Genomic DNA, 26,848 nt, shown 5'->3' on the forward strand with positions numbered 1-26,848 from the left:
TAGAGGCTTGAAGAATGGTTGCACAGTTGGGCCCTCACACATGGGATAAACTCCTGGTTCAGGAGCTGGATGTCAGACACATAGTACAGGGCTACCCCAGCTGATTCACCCAGTCAAGCCCAAGTCAATACACAAATGCCAGAGATATCTAAAATTTTGAATGCTTCTGAAATTAGGTGGTCGTTTGTCATGCAGCATTATTGTGGCAATAACTAGCTGATAACTGTCAATGGAGGATTAGTCAAACACAAGGTACTTTCTGAAATGACATTATAGGTCATTGTGCAAACAGGCAAGTGTATAAGCTTTTGCTGTGGCAACAAAAACTGGTATTTTCAGTGTCTTAAAGCAGGCAGCATTTCTTTACTTCTCACTCCTGAGTTTGCAGGTAGGCTGTGCCAGTTCCCCTACAGGCTGCAGGTAGGCAGATACCTGATTCTTGTGCATTTTCACACTGAAGGAAGGACCACTATCTGGGACAGACAGCAGGAACACAAGAATAAGCCAAAACAAGCACGTGTGTTTATGTCTTTGCACAGCCAGGAGTATCTGCCTCCACTCTCACACTCTCATCCCAATAAACCAAAGCAAGTCATTCCATTACTCATGGGACAAGAATATCCATCTTCCAGGGGCAGGTTGGGAGTGTGACAAAGGGAATATTTTCTGAGCAATAGAACAATCTCCCAACAAAAGTCATATAGCCATTTAGTTTGCAGCTTTTCATGAACAGTTTGATTACCATAAATGATACATTATGATGCACATTATTCCCTAATAATGATATTGATGTCTAATACAGCTTTCTAAGATCTTCACTAAAGTTCAACTAGTCTTAGAAATTCTCTTAGAGTGACATGCACATAGAAGAAAAAGAATGAGTGAAAGCCGCAGTCACACAGTAAAAAGAGCTAGGAATAATTGGAATGAATGATTATCATTTTCTATATCCCGAGTCCATCTGGATGAATAAGCTTGCTTTCTGATGTATAACAGGGACACGTGGACAGGGAAAACTGTCTGTCATATCATCCCCTGAAAGCTGCTGTCATCTTATTATGTCTCCAGTGACATTATCTGTTGTTTTAGAGTGACTTGCACTCATCCGTCCTGATGCAACCTATGGCCTCCTTCTCTTTGAGGCAAGAACAACTGCTGCACAGGGGCCATCAGCCCAGTAGCCTCACCTGTCATGTTCCTGGTGCCAGGGACCCTGTGGGAAAGGCAGGGCCGAGGGACAGGGGAAGAAAAATTATTTAGGAAGTAGGAGAGAGTTAGGAAGCAGGAGAGATTAGTCATCATGATGACTAATACGAGCCTCTGAACATGAAACCACATTTGTACTTCCCACAAACATGACTCAGTGTTTCATCCAGCATAGCTCCTTACTGTGGTGTTGCCTCTAAGTTGAGTTTTGCTGCTGCTGCTGCTAAGTTGCTTCAGTCGTGTCCGACTCTGTGTGACCCCACAGACGGCAGCCCACCAGGCTCCCTCATCCCTGGGATTCTCCAGGCAAGAACGCTGGAGTGGGTTGCCATTTCCTTCTCCAATGCATGAAAGTGAAAAGTGAAAGTGAAGTCCCTGAGTCTAGTCTGACTCTTAGTCACCCCATGGACTGTGGCCCACCAGGCTCCTCTGTCCATGGGATTTTCCAGGCAAGAGTACTAGAGTGGGATGCCATTGCCTTCTCCAAGTTGAGTTTTAGTGGTAGTTTTAAAAAGGTCTCCTATTTTATTTAGCATTTTAGTCAAATTTAATGATATTAAAATTACAGGATATAATTTTAACAGTCTCCTGAATTAGGATGTGCATCCTATTTTCCTGTTTTATGAGTATGTTTTCATTAATGAAAAAAATAATTTGAGAAAGGAATACAAAATTCCTCCTTACATTTCTAGGTCTTCCACTGTAGTACCTCTGTTTTAATTTACAAGACTTTGTGATTTACAAGATTGATGAACATGGAACATAGCACCAGACACTACTATTATCTCCAAATGTATTCAATATTTTGACCCTCTTGCATCACTGTTTTGAGAAAGAGATCTTCAAATAAAACATGTGATATTACATGTAGTTTCATCATTATGACAACTAATTTAGTTGTCAATGTTTTTATTTAGAATGAAGTGAAGTGTTCTTAATATATGTATGTGTTACTTCTTTATGGAAGAGCTTCCTTGAGATACTTTGGGTAAAGTAGGTATTTTGACTTGGGAAACTGGTAAGGACATCATCTCAGTGCACATATATCTTGTGAATTTAAAGAAAATAAGAAGAGTTTTGAGATTGATATATTTATTTTATTTGATTATGGTAAAAACAACTAAAATATTTTTGCTTTTATTTCCAATATTATTGGAGGTGGGTCATAGAGGATCCTGCTATGATTTATGTTGGAGAGTGTTTTGCCTATGTTTTCCTGTAGGAGTTTTATAGTTTCTGGTCTTAGAATTAAAAGCTTCTGCACAACAAAGGAAACTATAAGCAAGGTGAAAAGACAGCCTCCAGAATGGGGGAAAATAATAGCAAATGAGGCAACTGACAAACAACTAATCTCAAAAATATACAAGCAGCACATGCAGCTCAATTTCAGAAAAATAAATGACCCAATCAAAAAATGGGCCAAAGAATTAAACAGACATTTCTCCAAAGAAGACATACAGATGGCTAACAAACACATAGATGCTCAATGTCACTCATTATCAGAGAAATACAAATCAAAACCAAAATTAGGTACCATTTCACACCAGTCAGAATGGCTGCTATCCAAAAGTCTACAAGCAATAAATGCTGGAGAGGGTGTGGAGAAAAGGGAACCCTCTTACATTGTTGGTGGGAATGCAAACTAGTACAGGCACTATGGAGAACAGTGTGGAGATTCCTTAAAAAACTAGAAATAGAACTGCCTTATGACCCAGCAATCCCACTGCTGGGCATACACACTGAGGGAACCAGAACTGAAAGAGACATGTGTACCCCAATGTTCATCCCAGCACTGTTTATAATAGCCAGGACATGGAAGCAACCTAGATGTCCATCAGCAGATGAATGGATAAGAAAGCTGTGGTACATATACACAATGGAGTATTACTCAGTCATTAAAAAGAATATATTTGAATCAGTTTTAATGAGGTGGATGAAACTGGAGCCTATTATACAGAGTGAAGTAAGCCAGAAAGAAAAACACCAGTACAGTATACTAATGCATATATATGGAATTTAGAAAGATGGTAACGATAAGCCTGTATGCAAGACAGCAAAAGAGACACAGATGTATAGAACAGTCTTTTGGACTCTGTGGGAGAGGCTGAGGGTGGGATGATTTGGGAGAATGGCATAGAAACATGTATAATATCATATGTGAAATGAATCTCCAGTCAAGGTTCGATGCATGATACAGGATGCTTGGGGCTGGTGCACTGGGATGACCCAGAGGAATGGTACGGGGAGGGATGTGGGAGGGGGGTTCAGGATGGGGAACACATGTATACCCGTGGTGGATTCATGTTGATGTATGGCAAAACCAACACAATATTGTAAAGTAATTAGCCTATAATTAAAATAAATAAATCTATAATAAAAAAACTAAAATATGATCTACCCATTTAATAGATGTTTAAGGGCATGGTACAGTATTGTTAACCACACGCACAGTGTTGCACAGCGGATGGCTAGGGCTCATTCATCTTGCATAACTGATACTTTATATCCATTGAACAGTAACAACCCATTCCCCCTCCTCCATTCCCTGGCAACCACTATGCTACTCTGCTTCTCACATAAGTGGAATCATAAAATACTCATCCTGTGTTTGGCTTATCTCACTTAGCACAAGGTCCTCTAGGTTCATTCATGTTAACACATGTGGTAGAATTTCTTTCCTTTTTAAGACAGAGTAATTTTTCATTGTCTATATCTCATCTTTTTTTTTTAATTCATGGTCTATTATGGAAACAGTTTATATCTATCAACAGATAAATGGATGAAAATCATATTCATCTATTAATGTATAAATTTTCCTTGGAATATCAGATGATGCTATTGCTTTCCACAGGAATGAAAAATGAGAACCATGCCTATCAGAATCCCCAAATTGCAAATTACTGTGATTCCAGAAGCCTGGCCCTCCTCTGAGCTTGTTTTTATTCCCTTAAAGGACTCTGCAGCCATGTCCCAGTCTTGGCTGCTAATGGCATGACTCACCCAGAGAACACACCTGCTCCTTCTGGATTTGAGTCAGGAAACACTGGACATTCTTTTTGGGATTTATATTTATAGGAAATGAAAACTGTCAAAGCAGGACTGTTGATTAGCAACATAACATGAATCTCCCAGAAAACAAATTTAAAAATAGAGTTCTTCAGTCTTCTCTTCCTCTTAAAATCAGAACAGCTTCATTTCCTGTCAGTCCCACAAACATCTCCATGATGTAGAGTGATGCTCTATGGCATGCTGCTCAATGTTGTTATTTTTTTTTTCTCTGCTTGAAAGTGAAACTGAAAGTTGCTCAGTCTTGTTCGACTCTTTGGGACCCCATGGACTACCAATCTATGGAATTCTCCAAGCCAGAATACTGTAGTGGGTAACCTTTCCCTTTCCCAGGGGATCTTCCCAACTCAGGGATCAAACCCAGGTCTCCCGCATTGCAGGCAGATTCTTTACCAGTGAGCCACGATTTCTCTGCTTAATATGTGTCTATCTTTGTTCAGCCACAGAGCTACTATAGAGAATTTTGTTTGACAATAGAAATACCAGTGTGAATGTTTTTGACTTTCTTCTTCTCTTCTCATTTTGGGCTCTGTGACTTTGTACAAACTTAAGATCTCAGCTACCATTTCATCATTCAAATTGCTTACTAGACATAGCCATTCAGTTTTAGCATAGTCACAAAATCCAAAATGTCACCCATCTTTTCATTTCTTTAAACTTGCTTCTTTCTCTGGAGTCTCTGGCTATACGAACACTATTCACTTCAGTTAGACTTTTTGTCATCACCTCCCTCTCTTTTTCCACATTCTCACTGGTTAACTCTTTCATCTGGATCATCTGATGAAGTCTTTGGAACTGTTCCTCCAATAGCCCTTTGTAGCAGAACCTGATTTCACACTGCCAAAATATTTGGGGCCTCCTTTCTGTTTTAGGCTGCAGGAATTCTCCAAAGCCAAGCCAAAGACTTTTCTGCCCTTCCACTGGTATCCCAGGTTCCATGACACACTCCAGCAGCGTGTAGCCCAGGACTGTACAAATACCCTGGCTCCCTCATTTCAAGGTGTGTCTTCCTCATCATTTCCAGGATCCTTGCAGAATTCATTCCAGCTGCTCTGGGGGTAGCTGGTTTTATTATATACCTTTTCTTCTGTTGCTTTCCTTCACTTTTCTCCATCATTTCTCACCCCGTGACCTATATTCTCTGCACTCTCGGAGGTGCATCTGCCTTCCCTCAGCCTTATGAAATGCTAGGGACTCTTTCTGCTGTATCTCAAAGTTCACATTTTCAGGAAGTCTTACCCATCACTCAATGCTGAATTTCTCACTCCTTCATTTTGTGCTGTATTCTCACCACATTTTCTATATACCCCTACTTAATTATGTGTTGTGATTTCGTATTTACATCCTCCTCTCTTCTTAGATTGGACAGTGAATGAGGGCCAACCTTTGTCTAATTCTTTTCTTTTGCACCCAATAAAGCCTGGCACATAAAGTATGGGGTATATAAATTCTAGAAAAATGACCAAATCTCCAAATCTGAAAATCCATTATTTTTACAGATTGCAGAGGTTCACTTCTGTCTTGAGATCTGCCAAAATGTTTCATATTCTCTCTGTGTGCCTTACTCTGATTATTTTTATTATAACAAACTACATATTCAGAGAGCAAGAGATAGAAATGAAGTTATATAATTTTTAATTTTATATTTATTTTTATATTTATTATGCTAACTTTTATTATTATATTGTCCCTTTATTCCTTACAACTGCATTACTAAACGATATGAACATGCCACATCCTTTGTTATAGCACTTGCCAAAAGGTGAGGGTCTTCAGTGCCCACTAGTGCAGGCCCCGAGCTAACTCTCATCGAACTGGATTAAGAGCCTCCATGAAGAGCCCCAGCCTCATTCAGGACCCTGAGAGATGTCTTTACAGAAATACAAAGAACAGGCAAACATAATTTCAAGTGAAATCAGAGTTCCTAGCAAAGCATTCTAAAGCATTCCACAGTCTTATCATCTGCTGCCCATATGTTATAAGATTTTAAAGCCCCTTGTCCATTACCAGTAGCTGGTCAATTCCAGGTGCTGCAGAGGAGGGGCATTTGCAGGCCTATAAAGGAAATTTCCTTGCAGGCCTTCCAAGGGGGAAAGTCACTGAGGCTTCAGGAAAGAATGTTCTAAAGATATTTTCATCACATGTCTTTACCTACTAATCCTCAGATTTTTATAAACAATGAAAATTAACATTCTCTATATCCTCTATTTTCTAAAATTAAATATACAATGCAATGTCCTTAGCTTGGTTGCACTCAATATGCCAGAAAATTTGGAAAACTCAGCAGTGGCCACAGGACTGGAAAAGGTCAGTTTTCATTCCAATTCCAAAAAAAGTCAATGCCAAAGAAAGCTCAAACTACCACACAATTGCACTCATCACACACACGAGTAAAGTAAAGCTCAAAATTCTCTAAGCCAGGCTTCAATAGTATGTGAACCATGAACTTCCAGATGCTCAAGCTGGATTTAGAAAAGGCAGAGGAACTAGAGATCAAATTGCCAATATCTGCTGAATCATCAAAAAAGCAAGAGAGTTCCAGAAAAACATCTACTTCTGCTTTATTGACTATGTCAAAGCCTTTGACTATATGGACGACAACAAGCTGAGGAAAATTGGTCAAGAGATGGGAATACCAGACCACCATACCTGCCTCCTGAGAAATCTGTATGCAGGTCAAGATATAACAGTTAAAACAGGACGTGGAACAACAGACTGGTTCCAAGTCAGGAAGGGAGTATGTCAAAGCTGTATATTGTCACCTTGCTTATTTAACTTACATGCAGAGTACATCATACGAAATGCCAGGCTGGATGAAGCACAAGCTAGAATCAAGATTGCCGGGAGAAATATCAATAACCTCAGATACGCAGATGACATCACCCTTATGTCAGAAAGTGAAGAAGAACTAAAGAGCCTCTTGATGAAAGTGAAAGAGGAGAGTGAAAAAGTTGGCTTAAAACTCAACATTTAGAAAATGAAGATCATGGCATCCGGTCCCATCACTTCATGGCAAATAGATGGGGAAGCAATGGAAACAATGAGAGACTTTATATTTTGGGGCTCCAAAATCACTGCAGATGGTGACTGCAGCCATGAAATTAAAAGACGCTTACTCCATAGAAGAAAAGCTATGACCAAACTAGACAGCATATTAAAAAGCAGAGACATTACTTTGCCAACAAAGGTTTGTCTACTCAAAGCTATGGATTTTCCAGTAGTCATGTATGGATGTGAGAGTTCGACTGTAAAGAAATCTGAGAGCTGAAGAATTGATGCTTTTGAACTGTGATGTAGGAGAAGACTCTTGAGAATTCCTTGGACTGCAAGGAGATCCAACCAGTCAATCCTAATGGAAATCAGTCCTGAATATTCTTAGGAAGAACTGATGTTGAAGATGAAACTCCAGGACTTTGGACACCTGATGAGAACAAGTGACTCATTGGAAAAGATCCTGATGCTGGGAAAGACTGAAGGCGGGAGGAGAAGGGGATGACAGAGGATAAGATGGTTGGATGACATCACCAACTCTATGGATATGAATTTGAATAAGTTCTGGGAATTGGTGATGGACAGGGAAGACTGGCATGCCCCGGGGTCGCAAAGAGTCGGATATGACTCAGCGACTAAACTGACTGTTCTTAGCTTACTCTTTGTGACTGGATGCACCATTGGTTTAGGAAGACTTGAGACTGGGAAGCACATGTTGCAGTGACTGCAAGTCCCATGATAGGGAGGGTTGGGGAGAGAAGGACAAGATTGAGGAGATATCAGACAAAGCATGGTTTGGTAGGTAGGGGCAGGGCTCTGAGTCAGTGTGGGTTTCCCACATGCTGAAGTGGTCTGAGCATTCTTCATCTAGGGGTGATAGGCTCTCAGCTACACCTGAGGAGAGCTTGATGAATACGGGGAATTCAGTACCCAGAGGCACACAGGACTGCCTATGTGTACAAGGCATTTTCTGATAACTCTGCTGTTGATGCAGATTTGTTTTATAATGAAGCTGTTTGCTGTCAATATTTTAATTCATTCAAAAAATTTGCTATCAAGATGGCAGAGTAGGAGGATTTGGGGCTTACCTCTTCTCAAGAACACATCAAAACTACAACTGCATATAGAGGGACTGTCACTGATGTTGACCTGGGAACTAGCAAAACAAGTCTTCTACAATCAGGACTATAAAGAAAGATCCACATGGAATCTGTTAGGAAGGGAGGAGAAGCAATTTGATTGGGGAAGAAGAAGGGGATATCCAAGACTTGATCCTCCTTGGGGAGTCAGAGGCTCAAACCACATACTAAGAACCTCAGGCTTGAGGTCCATCACCAAGAAGACAAACCACTGTAGCCAGTTTGAAAATCAGTGGGGTTTACTGAAGGATGATACAAAGGAGAGACTCCAGACTTGAGAAGCATGTGCCAGTCTTGCTTACTCCTGGTTACAACACAGAGGCAGCTGATTGGAAACTGCCTGGGGCCCTGGCTGGCTTGCCAGGACTGGCCCTGCATGCCCCTAGGCTTGCACTGGGCCCCTTTTTCAGCCCATCTTGCTCCAGTGCTGCTCTTCCACTAGGGTGGAGGCTGAAGTAGTCATTGCCAGCAGGAATGTCCCTTTGCAGAGTTGGGAAGGGGCAGGGCCAGCTTAGCATGCAGTACTGACCCAGACTTTAACCAAGGCATGCACAAAGGGGGAATAAATAAAACTAAAACAGAAGTGCAGGCCCTAGCCCTCAGATCCCTACTACGACTTCAACAAGGGAGAAACCATCATCACATACATAGGAGAAATCCAACTCCCTAAGGGCTTCTCTTCCACCCACTGGTTCCTGACCCTTTCCCTGGTAGAGCAGTGATAGTCACTGAACCTAGGAGAAGCCCCAGAATGAAACTGACTCTGTCTCTAGCCCCTTCAGCTCCAGCCCTACCTCCAGCCCTGCCTCTCATCAAGGTGGTGACTGCCAGCACTTCTCAGGGGGAAGATGTAGCCTGTGCTCACTTCAGATTCAACTCTCCCACCAAAGTGACTGGGTGCATCCGCACTGCATGGGAATGCTGTCATACAGAGACATGCATTCAAGATTAGGACAGGTAACTGCTTCACGAAGTTACACTAAATGAGAAAATAGGTGAGAATATGTTTCAAATGAAAGAAAAAGGAAAGGACCCTTAAAAAATAAAAAATGAAAAAGAGATAACCTACCTGATGGAGAGTTCAAAGCAATAGTAAGAAGAATGCTAACTGAGTTGGGAAAAAGAGCAGATGAACACAGTGAAAATATTAACAGAGAACTAGAAATATGAAAAAGAACCAGTCAGAGATGAACAATACAATAACTGAAATTAAAAAAATAAAAACACCTAGAGGGAATTATCAGCAGATTAGGTACTACAGAAGAATACAGAAACAATCTGGGGGACAGACAATTAGAAATCACCCACTTAGAACAGCAAGAAGAAAAATAAATTAAAAAATAAAAACAGTTTCAGGGGATCTTTTGGATAATACCTAGGTTATCTAATATTGGCATTATAGCCCTTCCAGAAGAAGATTTATATGATAAAATTACAGGTGAAAACTGCCAAAATTTTAGGAAGGAAACATATATCAAGGTACAGAAAGCACAGAGATTTCCAAACAGGATGACTCCAAAGAGACCCACAGCAAGACATATCATAATTAAAATGATAGAAATTAAAGAGAAACTCCTAAAAACAGGCTAGAAGGAAATGACATAATATATTTAATGTACTGAAAGAAAAACCTACAACACAGTATATTCTACTCAGCAAGGTTATTATTTAGAATTGAAGGAGATTCTTCAATTCTAATAATTCTTAATAATTCTACTATACTATATTCTTTTAGTATAGTAGAGAGAGGCAAGAATTCTCTTATAAATTTGCTTCTGCAGGTAACTGTAACCTGGAGTGTATCTTCTGAGAGATAAACATACTCAGACAAGCAAAAACTAAAAAAGTTCAAAGTTTATCAATAGTAAACTGACTTCATGAGAAGTGTTAAAGGGTCTTCTTTAAGTGAAAAAAATCCTACAATAGGAAATGACATCTTTCAAAATGCTTATGTATCAGCCATTCTGAGAAGTTGATTCTGATAGCATTATCTTTAGCTCTACAAACAGTTCTGGTTTCTATATCTTGGTTGTCTCTGAAAAGCAGTCTTTTAACACACATATTGGGGATCTGAGAAAAATCAGATTATAGTTATTTTTCAAAATGTATTTCAGGGAAAATTTTTCCTTCCTAAAGGTTTTATTTAAAAAATTAAAGAAAAGGACTCCATTGTCAAATGAATTTGAATAATTTTATGTGTACCATGTCATTCTCTCAGAGATTCACACAGTTCTCAATTAAAGTACTTAATTTTAATATCATGGAATGTTACATTTCTCAAACCTGTCTGGTTATGGTTCCCTTTTCTTATGTAACTTCTGTTGGCATGACTATTAATAGATGGGACCTACTTTGAAAATTGCTCATCTAGACTCATTAGCCAGAAGGACCCTCCTGAGGTTTTCATCCCCACTCCCATTCTCTGGTAGGGGGGTAGATTACCTCAAATGAAGGTTCTTTATTTTTTCACTCTGATCCCAGGACTGGATCCAACCATAACATTTCTGGCTTCAGTTTGTTTTGATTCAGTCTTGGCTGTTTTGATTCAAAGTGAGATTTGGCATGTCTTCAAAATGAATGCATTTATGGCAGAAAAGTAAAACAATGAACAAACAAATAACCTTCCTATCATCCCTTAACACATTGCCAACCTAATGCAAATTTCTTGCTAGGGTGTGCAAACTTCTTAGGTACAAAGAGAAAAATCACTTTTAGGGTCTTCTCAGGCTTTGAACTAATTTTTAAACACAGGGAAGTTACTTTCAGGAATCTGTTTTTTTTTTTTTTTTTTAAGATGAAACAGAGTTTCAATATATACTCAGTATTTTTCTAGCTATTGTAGAGTTTCTAGTGCCCTGGGTCTTATTTTCAGTAACCACGGAAATAACTTAAGTGATGGGACCGTGAGTGAGTATGTGTATGAGTAGCCAGATGGTATGTCTTTGTACTAAGTAATCCACCTGGAAATAAGACAGCACTATGCTGGGAACATCTATTATTTCTATCCTGAGTTTGCATTGCATGTATCAAATGGGAGACCAAAAGACTAATGTGTTTGGCTATTAGAGGTTTCATGCTATTGAAATGGCTTGCATTACTAGCAGATCTGATTCCCTGAGTATAGTGGAGAGAGGCAGGAATTCTCTTTTGTAAACTTGCTTCTGCAGGTGACAGTAACCTGGCATGTTATTCCATCTGAATGCACCAAGTACATCATAATCTTACAGTCAGATCAGGGTAATATAGTATTAATAAATAACTAACTTTTACAATAGAACACCATCCCTGAGCAGAGGAAGTGTGCTTGGCATCACCCCGTCACTGTGGATCCTTTTCTTTCTCTCTGAGTACTAGGAGGCTCCCTTACCCCCTACTCCCTGTCAGGTGTCATCAGAGGGTGGCAGAATGAGGAGCCCCCAATGGCTAGAGCTGAGTCTTTATGGCTGCCTCAACTGCAGGCTTGCCGTGCCCCACTCCTGCTAGTACAAGCCCTGTCAGGCAGCCTTGTCCTAACAACCACCCTCACTGGATAGCAGGTGCTGCTAACTAACTCCTCCTATTGTTTCCTCAGGCTACAGCTGTTAACCCCGGGGCACTCACTCTTCTAAGTCTTCCTTGGTGGATCAGTGGGAAAGAATCTGCCTTCAATTCAGGAAATACGGGTTTGATTCCTGGCTTGGGAAGATCCCCTGGAGAAGAAAATGGTAACCACTCCAGTATCCTTGCTTGGGAAAATCCCGTGGACAGAGGAGCCTAGTGGGCTACAGTCCATGGGGTCTCAAAGAGTCAGATAGGACTTAGCGACTAAACAACAACAACCCACTCTTCTACATTGATTTCCCCAAATCCTGCATTGATTACCCCAACACAGATGTGTTAAAAACATTTACACTTTCTTGTTTGATGTTGTTATCTCTTTTCTTCCTGCTGCTGCTGCTGCTGCTAAGTCACTTCAGTCGTGTCCGATTCTGTGCGACCCCATAGATGGCAGCCCACCAGGCTCCCCCATCCCTGGGATTCTCCAGGCAAGAACACTGGTGTGGGGTGCCATTTCCTCCTCCAATGCATGAAAGTGAAAAGTGAAAGTGAAGTCATTCAGTCATGTCCGACTCTTTGCGACCTCATGGACTGCAGCCTACCAGGCTCCTCCATCCATGGGATTTTCCAGGCAAGGTACTGGAGTGGGTTGCCATTGCTTTCTCCACTTTGCTTCCTAGACCATATCATATACAAATGGTCAACATCCTTTTCTGACACTCTCTCAATTGTTTCCTTTGTTCCTAGTTTCAAAGAGACTTGTGTAATTTCTGGTGTAATTATCTACCACAAAAATATGTCCATGCTTATGTTAGCTTTGATGCATACAGGCATGCATGTATATGTTAGAGAGAAAAGGAGAAGGGAGCAGAGAAAGAGAGAATTCTATATACATATTCATTGTGTGCCATGCGCTGCAGCTGATGTCAAAAATGTAGAGAGATGTTGACAGGTCAAAGAGAAATTTTTAACAAATCATGACATCTGCATCATGCAAGGTAATTATTAGCATTTCAACCAAATAAATGACACCTTCCTAAATCCAGTGAAAGGATTAGACAGGAAAATGCAAAAGCTGTGAGACAGTGATTTGGAGAGCTAAGAATATAAAGGATCACACATGTTCTGTCTTTTTGAAAAAAAAAAAATCAACTGAAAGAAGGAGGAATTCAGCAAATCTTAAGCATCTCCGTTAATTTGATATGCATGTACAATCTCTAGGAAATGAGCAAAATGACAAATGAAACCACTGAGCATAAGTTTTGCTTCATATGACATAGTTTAGAGAATATGAGCTCTCTAGCCAGGTCAGCAAAAGTGTTTGGAATGTTCCAGAGGTTTGGATGTGTTCTCAGCAGCGTACAAGTTCAGACAGCACATATTCTAAATGAACTTTTACATATTTAATGGGCACAGAGAAGATAAGGAAAAATATGGAAAGAGTTCCTGTTGGTCAATTCAACTGAGAGTGAGGAAATAGGCCTTTAAATGAACAATTGACATTGGTTTGCTGTCTCCAGCTAAGCAGTCTTCAGATTGTCAGCGCCTTGTATTCTAGGTCACTGCAAAGGATCTGATGTTCTTTCTTTGCAGCACTAGAAAGATGATAGGATAACTTGTCCCCCTTCTTGACTCTGAGCTCCTTGGAAACATTCTCCATGTACGTCACAGTTTTTGACTTACTAGTGAAAAATGACATGCATGGAGATGCGTTGAACTGATGAATGCATACATGATTTCTTGTGCCAGGGTATTCAGATCAGTGGTTTAAGATGTGAAGTGAGGTATTAGTAGTAATCCAGAGTATTCCACAAATGGGTTCCTCATAGCGTAGATGTGTGAAGCCCATGGTAAAATCTACCCAATCATTCCATGAATTGATCATTTGTTGGCCTTGAGGTATTGCATGACTATTGACTCATCCAGGGTTATCTTATGGCTCTCAATTATTCTGGCCTTCCATCATTTCCCAGCAGTGACTGAAAGGAGGTAAAGGGCCATAGCTTAAGTGAAGGCACTGGAGTAAAAGTGACTTTTAGACTTGGCATCAGTCATACCACTCATAAGTTAAGTGACGTAACTTAAAGAAGACGTGAAGCTAAAGACCTCAGGGCTGATTATGTCTCCCAAGGGAAAGTTAGATTTCTATATGACAAACATCAAACTCTTGACCTAGCACTTACTATTATCCTAGATTCTGAAGAATATACACAGCAGGTAATTGCATGCTTTATATCTATCATGCGCTCATCATTCTTCTTGCCAAGTCAGCTGTGCTGGCATTTGTGATCCTCCAGGCCTCTGTCAGTCCCTTTAAGCTGAGGACTGAGTCTAGAATGACTGCCACATGCTCTCCTGCCTCTGCCTCCTCAACATGGGCTCCACCCTGGTTTCCACTTATTCACCCAAACACCTCCTCTGCTGATGATACTGTGTACAAGGTAGCCTAGTTTCTCAAAAGGCACCATCATTAGAACTACTGACCCACATACTCCTAAGAGAATATTAGTATTGATTTCATAATGTTCTGTAGCCTCAGGTCTCACTCCACATCCAACCTTGTGGTCCTTAGAGGTCTTTCCAGCTTCCCCAAGTCTCCCAATTGCACCCTATAGAGACTGTGGTCAGAACAACATCTCTCTCCTCTCAGTCAATCACTTACTTTAACATCCTAACTGAAAATGATTTTTTCCTTAAGGATATTGTTTTAGCTTTGGCCATCTGAAGTGTAGCCACTTTTTCCACACTCCTTTACCCCCAAGACTAGAAGTGGAAAATCTGTCTTCTTGTTCCTTATTATGACTTCATGGCTACCATTCTTCTTCTTCACTAACCACTTCCCCCAAATTTGAAGCTCATTACGTAAAATCTACTGTTCATAACTAAAGTGCTCCCTATTATTCCTGAAAAAGTTTAGTATCTGGCTTCCTGCTTTTTCTCCATCAGTTCTGTCACCATATTGGTGATTTCAACATTCATGTGGACCAATGCACCCTACATCCAGGCTCCCCTTCATTCCTACATCTTCCTACCGATGCTCTTTTCTATCAAGTCACCTCAGAAGCTCACTCCCATGGTTAAATTCTAGAATTGATCATTGTCAACAACAGCATTTCCTTCAAAGTCTTAATTGTGAGCATCTTATTCCCTCACCACCACCTCTTGGTATCCCAACCAATTTTCTCTAGTTCAACCATGGAGCCCTTCAGGCTATTAACTATCATATCATACCTCCATTTTCTTGATCTTGTACCCACTTCCCTCCTTTCCTGGTTTAAATGTCCCTGTCTCATACAATAATTATTCCTTGTAGATAATTTCACTATTCTTGTCCATTTCTCCCAATAGTATACCTGTTCTTGAAACCTAAAGTGAAAGTGAAAGTGAAGTCGCTCAGTTGTGTCTGACTCTTTGCGACCCCATGGACTGTAGCCCACCAGGCTCCTCCATCCACGGGATTCTCCAGGCAAGAATACTGGAGTGGGTTGCCATTTCCTTCTCCAGGGGATCTTCCCAACCCAGGGATCGAACCCAGGTCTCCCGCATTGCAGGCAGACGCTTTAACCTCTGAACCACCAGGGAATTATACCTGTTCTTGAAACCTAAGCTGTGGTTAAACAATCTGCTTAATTAGTGGCAAAATGCAAGCAGTTGAACATGACCAGAGCAGAGCACACAACCATGATATTTTGCAGTATTTTCACTGTGTTCTCTCCAAAGTCAGGTGGACTCTTCAACCTGTCTAGCCAGGTTGCCAGGAATCTGTCATCAGTCTTTTCTCTCTCTTTCTGAGACAACTTATTCTTCCCGCTCCCCAAATCTCCAAAACTCCCCTCCATACTGCCTCTAAGCTTGCTTCTTTTATCTTTAAAAAATTGTGATCACATCTATCTTTGGGCACAAAAATACGCTATAATATGTTCTATCAAATAAACTAATAAATAGGAATCCCTGAAGACCCCAATACTCTTGCTATGCTTCCAGCTACTTTTCTAGGCCAGAATACTGGAGGAGGTAGACTTTCCCTTTTCCAGGGGATCTGTCCAACTCAGGAGTAGAAGCAGGATCTCCTGCATTACAGGTGGATTCTTTACCAACTGAGCTATGAGGGAAGCCCATAATACATCCCTTCAAATAAATTAATAAATAGGGATCCCTGAAGTTCCCAATACTCTTTCTATTCTTCCAGCTACTTTTCCATTAATCAACTCATGATTATAGAAAAATAAAATTGAAAAACTTGTCCTGTATTAAACTCAATGCAATTAGTCTTATTTATTTATTTTTAAATCAAATTTCCCAGGTGGCACAGTGGGTGCAAGTGACATGGGTTTGATCCCTGGGTTGGGAAGATCCCCTGAAGGAGGAAAAGGCAACACACTCCAGTATTCCTGCCCGTAAAACTGTATGGACAGAGGAGCCTGGCAAGCTACAGCCCATAGGGTCACAAAGAGTCTGCCACAACTGAGCACACACAAATGAAAAACCTTTTTAAAATTACCATCATATAAGAATTGATTTTGTTAAGTTCACAATCTGGTCTTCACATTGTGGATTCTCTAAACAAAATAAGAATCTTTAAGTACTTTTCAGTTCAGTTCAGTCGCTCAGTTGTGTCTGACTCTTTGCGACCCCATGAATCACAGCATGCCAGGCCTCCCCATCCATCGCCATCTCCCGGAGTTCACTCAAACTCACGTCCATCGAGTCAATGATGCCATCCAGTCATCTCATCCTCTGTCGTCCCTTTCTCCTTCTGCCCCCAATCCGTCCCAGGATCAGAGTCTTTTCCAATGAGTCAACTCTTCGCATGAGGTGGCCAAAGTACTGGAGTTTCAGCTTTAGCATCATTACTTCCACAGAAATCCCAGGGCTGATCTCCTTCAGAATGAACTGGTTAGATCTCCTTGCAGTCCAAGGGACTCCCAAGAGTCTTCTCCAACACCACAGTTCAAAAGCATCAATTCTTCGGCACTCAGCCTTCTTCACAGTCCAACTCTTACATCCATACATGACCACAGGAAAAACCATAGCCTTGACTAGACGAAACTTTGTTGGCAAGGTAATGTCTCTGCTTTTGCATATGCTATCTAGGTTGGTCATAACTTTCCTTCCAAGGAGTAAGTGTCTTTCAATTTCATGGCTGCAGTCACCATCTGCAGTGATTTTGGAGCCCCCAAAATAAAGTCTGACACTGTTTCCACTGTTTCTCCATCTATTTCCCATGAAGTGACGGGACCGGATGCCATGATCTTCGTTTTCTGAACGTTGAGCTTTAAGCCAACTTTTTCACTCTCCTCTTTTACTTTCATCAAGAGGCTTTTTAGTTCATCTTCACTTTCTGCCATAAGGGTGGTGTCATATGCATATCTGAGGTTATTGATATTTCTCCCGGCAATCTTGATTCCAGCTTGTGTTTCTTTCAGCCCAGCGTTTCTCATGATGTACTCTGCATATAGGTTAAATAAGCAGGGTGACAATATACAGCCTTGATGTACTCCTTTTCCTATTTGGAACCAGTCTGTTGTTCCATGTCCAGTTCTAACTGCTGCTTCCTGACCTGCATACAGATTTCTCAAGAGGCAGATCAGGTGGTCTGGTAATCCCATTTCTTTCAGAATTTTCCACAGTTTATTGTGATCCACACAGTCAAAGGCTTTGGCATAGTCAATAAAGCAGAAATAGATGTTTTTCTGGAACTCTCTTGATTTTTCCATGATCCAGCAGATGTTGGCAATTTGGTCTCTGGTTCCTCTGCCTTTTGTAAAACCAGCTTGAACATCAGGAAGTTCACTAAATCTCCTGTTCCCATGTGTCTTATTACTGCATAATATTTTAATTTTACTTCTTTTTTAAGAAGAGAAAATTCTAGCTATTACTTTTCTTAATTGTAACAATCCCATTAGATTTTACAAGCAGTTTTACAGTTGTTTTGCTTACTAGTATTTCTTCTGTTTCTCTAGATATTTCCCACCCTATTTTAAGAAAATAGTTCTGAATGGTAAATTACTTGGCATTTTTGAAAATGTCTGTGTTTTAACCCTATTATTGAACGATAACTCAGCTTGGTATAGATTTGATGCTCTCCACTGCGTTTCTGGGTGATTCCTGAAAGAAATCCCTAAAATAAGCTGCTTGGATTTCTGCATGTGTGGCCATCTGTGTGCTTAGTTTCTCAGTCATATCCAACTCTTTGTGACTGCATGGACTAGCCCACCAGGCTCCTCTGTTCACGGGATTTTCTAGGCAAGAATACTGGAGTGGATAGCCATTCACTTCTCCAAGAGATCTTCCCTACCCAGGGATCGAACCCAAGTCTCCTGCATTGCAAGAGGATTCTTTAATGCATCTGAGCCACCAGAAAAGGCCCTGAATCCTGCATAGAGCCTCACAATAGGGAAACTGGATTTTCTTAATCCTGAGCCCTGAGATTTTCTTTCAGACATGAAGTTGGTGAGCCAGTCTGCCTTTTGCAAGCACTGAAAATCAAACTAACCCTTTTGCTACATATATTACGTCACTTACTTCTGGGTCTATAAAAGAAATCCTTTCAAATTTCCTTCTGGACCTGTCTCCAGATTACAGTTGAATTCCCAGTTATTGTCTGGTTCATTTGATGTGGATTTGCCTATTATAATACTTTTACACTAAGGTGAGGGGGGCAATTATCAAATCAAAGTCAAGTAAGAGGTAATGAAGATTTGTCAGATGCTCTTGTGTTCTTAGGTGGGGGTGGGGCTTAAAGAAATGGAAGCTACTTCCCAATTTTGTCCAGCTTTTCTAGTGTTCTCCATCCTTTCCAAGATTGGACTTGTACATGCTGAGTCGTATCTGACTCCTTTCAACTTTTTGTGGACCATAGCCCGCTAGGCTCCTCTGTCCATGGGATTTTCCAGGCAAGAATAATGGAGTGGGTTGCCATTTCCTCCTCCAGGGGATCTTCCTGACCCAGGGATTGAACCTGTGAGGAGGGGCCTCTCAGGATTCCTTGGGTTGTTGATACCAAGGGTGGGTGTTGTTTAGTCGCTAAGTCATGTCCAATTCTTTGTGACCCCATGAACTGCAGCGGGCCAGGCTTCCCTGGCCATCTCACGGAGGGTGCTCAAAGTTAATACCAAGGGTTAAGTTCTGATAAACAGCATAATTCTAGCTAGTACCTCAGACACAGAGCAGGAAAGGACAAGAGGATGTACCAAGTTCAGTGGGTTTGGCCCCCATGCCCTGAGAAAAGCTCCATCACTGTCTCATTACAATCGGTGAAGAGGGACTTGAGACATGAGCGTCCTTGCTGCCAGCATTGTGGTGGTTTGTCAGGGTGTGGACCACCATTCTCATAACCCACATAACTAGTAAGCTGTGAGCTATAAAAAACAGTCCATAGAAAGAGCAACCGAGTTTCTTGTCGAATCTGGAAGACTCCTACTGATTAATCTGAAAGCTTTTTCTTGTTGCAGCTATGTGTAGGGGTTCAAAAATAGAACATATTCAGTTTTACATTGTTCAGACTACACAAAAAAATTCCTTTTAAGAATGTCTTTAAGTGTGCATTTTGGAGCAAACAATAAATGGCATATAAAAAGTATAATGTTTCCCAGGAAATCAAAGTTGACATATTTGTTATCAGTTGCTATTTACATCAGGTTAGACGTCTATTTCTCTTTATTTGTGATTATATAACAACTCACGACCTAGTTCTCTCATTCTGTCTTAATTCTACAGGTCTATATAAGAGATGCACCCCCCTCCCCCATATGATCAAGGCCCTTGACTGGTGTGGCCTTCTTATATAGCTGGGGCCATGCCAGGCCACAGAGTACCTGGGTTTGTTAATTCTTCAGGACTGATTGTCTGGAAATGCTAACGTCTTTCAAATCTATACCTATATATCAGATAGGACCTGTGCTGAGTGCTTTCTGCAGTCATAACTCACATGGAGAAGTGAACTGTGTACAAATCTGTGTAATCTTGCTCATACACAACCTAATAGGTGCACTTTGCTAACGTAGATTAAAGAACACAGAGGCCACTCATCTCAAAAGAAGGCCTGTGGAAGTAGATGCTTCTTTAGGCTTCTGCATCTAATAGAAAGATGGGTTGAGTTCAGAATGTTGAAGAATAGAGGGCACATTTGGGAGCAGTGAGGAGGTCAGTGTCACTGGGGAACTTCCGGAGGAGAGAATGTGTGATTTTGTGGCAAATCCAGAGGGATGGAGTTGATGAGAAAGTCTGGAAATCCAGGGAGAGGCAAAGGTTTGGTAGGATTTCATTCATGAGGATATTCAGGATGTGGTTTCAGAAGGAAAGAGTTTTGAGTACCATGTAATAAGAAGGCTGGAGGAGGAGGTGGGATGGGAAGGCCAGAAGAATGGATGGAGTAGTGCCCCTCCCCCAGTGCCTCCTTGTTCATGATACCCTGGCCACCATCCTTCGTGGCCTCAGCCTCCGGTTGTTGGCTCATGCAGCAGTGGTACAGCGCCTCTTCTCCTCCCACTCACCACTTCCTTCCCAGAATCACACCTCCCACTATCAGGCCACCATGTCTTAGAGAAGAGCTGCAATCCCTTCTCACTCTGTTGCTTCCTAGTCTTCCAGCTTGCTTACCCTAATTAACTCCACTAGCAGTTCTTAAGCCTCATTTGGATTTCTGATGCATGGACTTACTGAAACCATGTAACCCAGTTTGGGACTTGAACCCATCGCCTTTTAACTAAGATCACACACTTGGTTTCAGGACTTAATGAAACTCAGGTTCTTGATGTCCCATTGCAGAAAGAATTCAAAGAGATAAAGTGATAGGTAAGCAGATTTATTTAGAAACACTCTCCACAGGCAGAGTATTGGCTATCTCAGAAGGTGAGAGCCACATCAAAATACAGTGTGGTTAGTTTTTATGAGTTGGATAAATTCATAGACTGATGAGTGCAATGGTTATTCCAGCAATTTAGGGGAAGAGGTAGGAGTTTCTAGGAACTGGGTCACTGACCACTTTTTGATCCTTGATATTTGGCCTCAGAACTGTCATGTCGCTGGTGGGTGTGCCCTTTAGTTTGTTGATGTGCTAAGTTGAGCTTATTCTAAGGCTAAAGGTCTAGTGGAAGTCCGCTGGTCTACCATCTTGCACCTATTTGGTTCTAATCAGTTTATGTTGTGTCCTCAGGCTATGTCATTCTTTTTTATTTTATTTTTTAATTCGGGGAAAATCACTTTACAATGTTGTGTTGGTTTCTGCCGTACAGCAACATGAATCAATCGTAACTATACATATGTCCCCTCCTTCTTGAGCCTTTCTCCTCCCTCCCCTCATCCGACCCTTCTAGGTCATCACAGAGTGCCAGGCTTGGCTCCCTGTGTTATATATCAATTTCTCACCAGCTATTTATTTTACACGTGGTAGTGTATATATGTCAATTCTATTTTCTCTGTTTGTCCCACTAACTCCTTCTCCAACTGTGTCCACAGTCCATTCTCTACTACATCACCTGCATTCCTTTCCTGAAAATAAGTTCATGGATATCCTTTTCCTAGATTCCACATATATGTGCTAACATGCAATATTTGTTTTTCTCTTTTTGACTTACTTCACTCTGTATAACAGGACCTCGTTTCATGCATCTCACTACAGCTGACTCAAGTTCATTGTTTTTTATGGCCGAGTAATATTCCATTGTATATATGTACTTTATTAACCCACTTGTAGATAGACAACTACAAAATGTTGCTTCCATGTCCTGGCTATTGTGAATACTGCTGCAATGAACACTGGGGTACATGTATATGTAATTCTTTTAAATCTTGTGTCCTGCCCCCCTTCCTTCTTGTTTCAATTCCACTTTCTTTATCATCCACAAGACCCCACCAAAATATTCATCATTTCAATCACTTCTGAATAACACCTTGAATTCAGTTCCTCCACTCTTCTGTGTACTGGTTGATGGTCAAGTTGTTCCAGACATTCATCCAATTAATCTGGGCTTGTGAGAAAAACCAAACCACTTTTAAATTCTTGACTGCAAATTTCAAGTGAGTTCTCAGACTACTGAGCCATTCTTTGGCAAACCCTAGTATATGTGCTCTGCTGCTTTTATTTATTTATTTATTTTTTAAACTTTAAAATATTTACAGTTATTTTAAGAATAATTTAATTCAACAATAAAAGAAGAGTTTATTTATTACATTACCTAATAGCTCAAGTGGAGAGCTTCACAGAACATGGAGATCTTCACAGAACATGGTCTTGTTCCACATACATTTGAGAAATTAACTGATTTATAAAACACGTTCCTCAAGTCTTCACTTCTCCCATTTCTTTCAATATACAGCATCTTATCAGAATACTCAAGCTATCGATGTCTTTTAATTTATACTTGAAGTAATTTGAGTATAAGACCCTTTACTGCCCAGTTTTTCTAAGGCAAATTTATAAAACTAATCTTTTTAAAATTATCTATACTTTAAATCGTAGTATTATAAATACTTCCTAAATGTAGTATTTTATTTGACTATGATTTTTAGTGAGTTGTGTTTCTTCTTTGATTTTATTTTTTTAACACTCACCTTAACCCTGATGAGATACAAAAAAGATAGCATACTACCCCTCTCCAAAAAGTGTTATAACCGAAAACTCTAAAGATACTGCTCAATTCAGGGTGACAGCAAAAATTCTGTTCCAAAAATGGATTCAGTAAGGTTTCTTTATACAAAAAGGAGAGTGAAAATGTTGCTCAAAAATTCAAGAGTTTCCAATTTATCTTACCCAGGAAATACAAACTCTCCAATGAATCTTCTATATCTTGTCTTGAACCTGCTCTCTGCTCCAAACCAACTGCTTATTTCTCCTCAAACATATTCTACATTTTTAAACTTTTGCTTTATATATTTTGAATGTTCACTCCCTCTAAAATTCTCTTATTCTTTAGCCTACCTTTAAAAATTCCATTCTTTCTTCATGCCCATCTCAAAAACCACCTTTGCATAAAATCTTTATAGATCCTACACATTCCAATGATCATTCATGGCACTTTATTAATGTATCTCCCATGGTAGAGTTTATTCTGCAGTTATATAGTTACTTGTGAATTTATTGTAATAATGATAACAGGAACACCAGCCACAAGAGTTGAGACTTAATGAAAGCTTACTATATGCTAGGAATTAACGTTAGTAAAGTAATGCTCAAAATTCTCCAAGCCAGACTTCAGCAATACGTGAACCGTGAACTTCCTGATGTTCAAGCTGGTTTTAGAAAAGGCAGAGGAACCAGAGATCAAATTGCCAACATCTGCTGGATCATCGAAAAAGCAAGAGAGTTTCATAAAAACATCTATTTCTGCTTTATTGACTTATGCCAAAGCCTTTGACTGTGTGGATCACAATAAACTGTGGAAAATTCTGAAAGAGATGGGAATACCAGACCACCTGATCTGCCTCTTGAGAAACCTGTATACAGGTCAGGAAGCAACAGTTGGAACTGGACATGGAACAACAGACTGGTTCCAAATAGGAAAAGGAGTATGTCAAGGCTGTATATTGTTACCTTGCTTATTTAACTTATATGCAGAGTACATCATGAGAAACGCTGGGCTGGATGAAGCACAAGCTGGAATCAAGATTGCCGGGAGAAATATCAATAACCTCAGATATGCAGATGACACCACCCTTATGGTAGAAAGTGAAGAGGAACTAAAAAGCCTCTTGATAAAAGTGAAAGTGGAGAGTGAAAAAGTTGGCTTAAAGCTCAACATTCAAAAAATGAAGATCATGGCATCCGGTCCCATCACTTCATGGGAAATAGATGGAGAAACAGTGGAAACAGTGTCAGACTTTATTTTTTTGGGCTCCAAAATCACTGCAGATGGTGACTTGCAGCCATGAAATTAAAAGACACTTACTCCTTGGAAGGAAAGTTATGACCAACCTAGATAGCATATTCAAAAGCAGAGACATTACTTTGCCAACAAAGGTCCGTCTAGTCAAGGCTATGGTTTTTCCTGTGGTCATGTATGGATGTGAGAGTTGGACTGTGAAGAAGGCTGAGTGCCGAAGAATTGATGCTTTTGAACTGTGGTGTTGGAGAAGACTCTTGAGAATCCCTTGGACTGCAAGGAGATCTAACCAGTCCATTCTGAAGGAGATCAGCCCTGGGATTTCTTTGGAAGGAAAGATGCTAAAGCTGAAACTCCAGTACTTTGGCCACCTCATGCGAAGAGTTAACTCATTGGAAAAGACTCTGATGCTGGGAGGGATTGGGGGCAGGAGGAGAAGGGGACGACAGAGGATGAGATGGCTGGATGGTATCACTGACTCAATGGACGTGAGTCTGAGTGAACTCCGGGAGTTGGTGATTGACAGGGAGGCCTGGCATGCTGCAATTCATGGGGTCGCAAAGAGTCGGACATGACTGAGTGACTGAACTGAACTGAACTGACTGATTTCTATTTTATAGATGAGAACTGAGGTTTTTAATGAATGAGTAACCTGCCATATCCAGGTCTGATTGATTCCAGAGGCTCAGTGAGCTCTTAACCACTCATTACAAAGTCATTTCCCACAGGTTATATGTTTTTCCTTACTTCTGCATTTCTGCAATGTGGAGAGCAGTAGCTTTCAAATAACAGAACTCAGTAAATAATTTATTACACTAAACTAGACTACAGTTAGAAAGGACAACTACTATTACAATTCATTCCAATAGGGTATCCAAACACTTCCATTCTAACAGAACAATATTCTCAAAGTTTATACTAACACCACTAATCAGGATTTAAGATTAAACAAATTTAATGTGAACATGAGGGAAAATAGCCTATCTATTGAAAATATATACATTTTTATCCTTAATATGTCTATATACAGTCTTTTTTATAGAAGAAAAGGATATGTATTTCAATCATTCTATATATATATATATATATATGTATACACACATGTGTGCAAACACATGCACAGATGCATGCACATATAAAACTGTCTGGGCATGATAAAACACAAAATAAATTTATAAGCAGTGAAAAAATAATACAGAAATAAATTAAGGCATTACATACCTAAGAGGACAACAAACCTGATTTTGGGATTGTATCTTATCTCCATGTGGATGTGCTCCTCTGATTGATATACAGAGCAGGATCTTGCTGAATGGACCCACTAGAGTAGGCAACTATTTACCAATCCAGTCATATTCATAATCAACATATATCCTTTTCCATCAAACAAGTCAGTAAAAAGCCTTCTTAGGTAGTCATAATCTGGTTTTTCAAAAAAATCTAGCCTTCTTACATAACAAAGATACATTGCCATTTCTTCTGGAAAATTTTCACATTACACTTCTATTGGTGTGGCTCGTTTCGTATCTCCAATTTTCTGATATTGCTTTTTTAATGTGTCAGCTTTTAAACCTTGCCAAGGAAGACTGCCTCTCAGAAAATACATGAACATGTGACCTAAAGCTTCTAAGTCATCTCTTCTACTTTGTTCTTTCCCTAAATGTGTGTTTGTGCTCATATATATAGCTGTTCCTATAAGGCTTTTGTGCTCTTTGTATGGTATGTGTTTCTTTGTCTCTGGATCAGTATATTCCTTTGCCAAACCAAAATCTATAATATGAATAACTTGCTGTGTTTTGTTTCCCAGACAGCCTATTAAACAGTTCTCAGGTTTTACATCTCTGTATATCAAGTTCTTTGAATGGACATATTGCATGTGAGAAATCAGTTAGATAGCTATCATGAGAATAGTTTTAAGAGAAAATGTTCTGTCACACAAATCAAACAAATCTTGCAAAATAGGTCCCAGCAGTTCTATCACCATAGTGCTGTATTTACCACAAGGGCCAAAATAATAAACTTGAGGTATACCATCTCCAGATCCTAACTGCTTGTAGAAATTGGAATACAGTCAAATGTAGCTGTGATGCTCTGGATTTCATGAGCTCCAATTTAATGGCCATATATTCATTTGTATACAAATTTTTTCCTAATTGTAGTTCTCCAAAATTCCCATATCCAGTTTTTTTCCCAACTCTAAAGTTAGATCCAACCATTAAAATTCCAGAGGACGAAGAACCAGTTCCTTGAGTGTTAATGCTGTGCTGCTTTTGAAGTGACTTTCCATACCTCTAAGTTTCTGAGTTATCAGACATCACATTCACCTGCCCCTCCTCATTTTAGGCTCATGATCTTGCCTTTTTACCTACAAGTAACTCCCTCAACTCACTTGTCTTTTGGCTGCTCTAACCCTCAACTTCTCCTAAGAGGCTTTTCTCAAGCAATTGCTTCCTTTTCCCCCCACATTATCAATTTACCTTCCTCTGCTGGTTAGATATCATCCATCTTAACAACAAACTCTCTCTTAACCTTCCTTTCTCTGCAGTTGCTGCCAACTATCTGGTGTCTTTACCTGCATGCTGGGGGCATCTGGGGAAAAAAAAAAAAAAAAACCAGAACTCTGATTTTCACCTCTCCTCACCTTTTCCTTTCCCAACCTTCTCATCTCGGCCTTCCCATCCACATCATCATACACCTCCTGGACTAAATCAGAAGCTTGACATCACCTGTGTTTCCTACATTTGCCTCAACCACCATCCATTTCATCAGTATGTCTTCTCAATTCTCTGTCCAAATTATGTCCCAATTCTTCCACATTGTCTCCATTTTCACATTCACATCCAAGTCAACAGTGCCTCTTGGACTGTAGCAATTAGTGTTTCCACTTCTCTCTCTGCTTTTTCTGTTGCTTCTTACCTTTTCATTCAAAACACTGCAACTAGGGAAAGGTATGTTAAGGATCAAGTGACTGGTGTAGATAAGGTGTACAGAATGGGTATACATAGGCTAGGTGAATGCAGACACATGAAAATGTAACTTTTTGTGCTCTCATTTGTCTTACTTGCCTTTCAAATCTTTCTAGCATGA

At 40.2% G+C, this 26,848-nt stretch overlaps 1 pseudogene; it reads right to left on the reverse strand.

The window, feature by feature from the left end:
- Window positions 1-25,984, reverse strand: part of LOC100336643 (casein kinase I-like) — an 80,206-nt pseudogene extending 54,222 nt beyond the window's left edge.
- Window positions 25,985-26,848: the final 864 nt, after the last annotated feature.

This window comes from Bos taurus, chromosome 8 (genome assembly GCF_002263795.3).
Source record: "Bos taurus isolate L1 Dominette 01449 registration number 42190680 breed Hereford chromosome 8, ARS-UCD2.0, whole genome shotgun sequence".
Taxonomy (NCBI): Eukaryota; Metazoa; Chordata; class Mammalia; order Artiodactyla; family Bovidae; genus Bos; species Bos taurus.